An 868-nucleotide genomic window follows, 5' to 3' on the forward strand; every position below is an offset into this window, starting at 1 on the left:
ATAATCGACTATCCCCTTCACCCCCAAATTTCAGGTCTTTGCCTGATTATATAAAACGGATTATTATTATGATTATTATCATTATGTTAAGGTGGTGACCGGGCAGAATCGTTAGCACGCGTTTCCGCCGTCCTTACGTCCTGAGATCAAAATCCTCCGAGGTCGATTTTTCGTGCTTCCGAAGGCGATAAATTATGCACCAAGCTGATTTTAATGACGTTACTTCTCCAAGAAACATGCTGGTCTTGTGTTAATTTGAGACAATTATCATTTCATTTCAAGGAAGAAATGTGCTCTTTTCTTTGGTATTGTTATTTTTCTTGTTTTGTTGTTGGGATTAATGTTTACATTTTAAAAAAATTAACAAAACTTCATTAAGAACTCATATCTTTGGCCATTCCATAAGAAATTTTATCTTTGAATGGGGTGGCTTTCAACTATTTTTTTATCTTCTTCCTCCTGCTATCGTTTTAAATTCATAGATTCTTCTTCTTGTATATTTTATTTTATTTTTATACTCGTTGTTGTTGCTGTTGTATGTGTTATTTACAATATTTTCTTGTCTGCAAATAAAAAAAAACTTTCCATAGAAAAAATATTTTGCATTTCTGGTTTCTTTTTTACAAATTTGTATTTATGTTTTTGAAAGATAATATATAATAAAAAGACGTAATAGAGAAAAAGATATTTAAAAAAATAAGCATAAATATATTTTCACTACTTATCTTTTCTTTTAGGTTTTGACAATGAATCTATGTGTGATAAATATTAACAAAATGAAAACTTATATAATTAAACGCAGGACTAAGCAATACATATACAAAGACATAAACAAACACTCGACGCGGATATGCAAGTATACATACAT

The sequence above is a fragment of the Octopus bimaculoides genome, chromosome 26 (assembly GCF_001194135.2).
Source record: "Octopus bimaculoides isolate UCB-OBI-ISO-001 chromosome 26, ASM119413v2, whole genome shotgun sequence".
Lineage (NCBI taxonomy): Eukaryota > Metazoa > Mollusca > Cephalopoda > Octopoda > Octopodidae > Octopus > Octopus bimaculoides.